The sequence below is a fragment of the Archocentrus centrarchus genome, chromosome 13 (assembly GCF_007364275.1).
Source record: "Archocentrus centrarchus isolate MPI-CPG fArcCen1 chromosome 13, fArcCen1, whole genome shotgun sequence".
Classification (NCBI taxonomy): Eukaryota; Metazoa; Chordata; class Actinopteri; order Cichliformes; family Cichlidae; genus Archocentrus; species Archocentrus centrarchus.
The window spans coordinates 10,509,604-10,511,608 of record NC_044358.1 but is presented as its reverse complement, the minus strand read 5'-3'; positions in this window follow the sequence as shown (position 1 = coordinate 10,511,608).

Here is a 2,005-nt window from a genome sequence, read left to right as displayed (position 1 = left end):
ACTCTCTCCCCAATTTATTTCAACTTTCCCTCTTGACCCCAACATTGTATCATAAAGGCAGACACCATATGAATTAGTTCAGGATTTACTTATTGTCATCACAAAAATCATTTATTCTGTTCAAAGCTTCACGCACCAAAGCCTTGATGTGATTATAAGTAGTGCCTGTTTTATATTGACTGTCCTCTTGATGGCGCAGTTTCGACCCATCGGTTCACCGATTGACTGGAAAGCTTAAATGCTTCATGAAGCTTCATCTCACCGTCCCTAGATTATAATCACTCTGCCTGTTTTACATTTACTGTCCACTTGATGGCGCAATAGAGCAAATGAAGCACCATGAAGCTTCGACCCATGGGTTCGCTGACTGGATGGAAAGCTTCATGAAGCTTCATCTCACCATCAGTACTGAAAAGCCAAGGCAAAACAGAACACACACACAGCAGGGGAACATAAGACGACAACACAACAACAGGCTCTGAAAACACAGGACTTAAATACACAGGAGGATAATGAGGGGAGTGGGAACAGCTGGGAACACAGGTGACGCTAATTACTATGACAAGACCAGGGGAAGCAAAGCTGAACGCAACAGACCGGGACCGGATGGCTATCAAAATAAAACAGGAAGTAAGACGAGGGAACAGAGATGCAGACCTGACACAGAATACTGGGAGAACACCAGGAACTAGAAATAACAAACTAACAGAGGTGGGAAGTAACGAAGTACAAATACTTCGTTACTGTACTTAAGTAGATTTTTTAGGTATCTGTACTTTACTTGAGTATTTATTTTTCTGAGTACTTTTTACTTTTACTCCCTACATTTTTACACAAGTATCGGTACTTTCTACTTCTTACATTTTCAAAACAGACTCGTTACTTTTTAACACGTCAGGGAGAAGTTTGCGTTTCCGGTCAGTGCGCCGTCAGTCATCAAGCGATCTGAGCCTAAATGGAGGAATAATAACATATAAGAGACAATCGTACTGGCGTATCCTCCATCACCGGGGCTTATCTGGTACAAAGGGATTAAATACACAAACCCATATAATTAATGTATCATTTATAGCGCTATAATCGGGCCGGACCGAGTCCGTAAGTTGCGCTGCGGCACATAAACAGCTTAGCTAGCGCTACTGAAGAGGAGCGAGCATGAAGGGAGTAACGTGTGGCAGGTAAATGCAACGTTTCTAAATGCTCAACAAATATCAGCAAACACCCAAAGTGTGTGCAGTTTGTCACACAGTGTGTCTGCTAGCTAAAAGAAGAGCTGCTGTATTTCAGGGAGAGCAAAGAGAGAGATGTTCACTCAGAGATGGAGAAAGGGGACAGGAGAGGAAGAAGAGAGGTTAGAATTAAAGGTAAGGACTGGAAAATAAACTGAAGTATGCTGACTTTGTGTTATTCAAAGATTGTATGAAAATACTGCAGTTTAGTACGTAATAAACAGGTTATCTTGTTGTACTGTATTTACAGTAAAGCTCTGTGTTGGTGCACTTTGTGTTCATGGTCAGAGTTACAGGTTACATCAGTGCAGCAGAGATGAGTTTGAATCAAAGCTGCTGATGCTGAGATTAATTCACTGAATCCAACATTTATACAGCCTGTATGCTGTCAGTGTAGGGGATGGAGATCCGCTCAGATAGCTGTGAAATACTGGGTTACATCTTTGTGAATTCAGTTCATCCACACAGAGCAGTAAACCTCAGAGCAGCAGCAGCAGCAGGTCAGCTGATCACAGCCTGCACACCAACATCATTTACTGCAGCTCACAGTAGAAAGTTGTGATTCTTCTCCCCATACAGAGCCACTACAGCTGATCTTAGGGTTCCTCCACCTTCTGAATCCCACTGTAACCCCTGAGTATCCTCATGTTGGTGTTTAGGTGGAGACACAGTCACCCTCTACTATGGAGGACATGGAGAATAGAGCTGTGTTTAAATTCCCTTTAACAGTTTGTGTCCTACATAACAGATTCAAGCTGAGTGCATTCATTAGGATT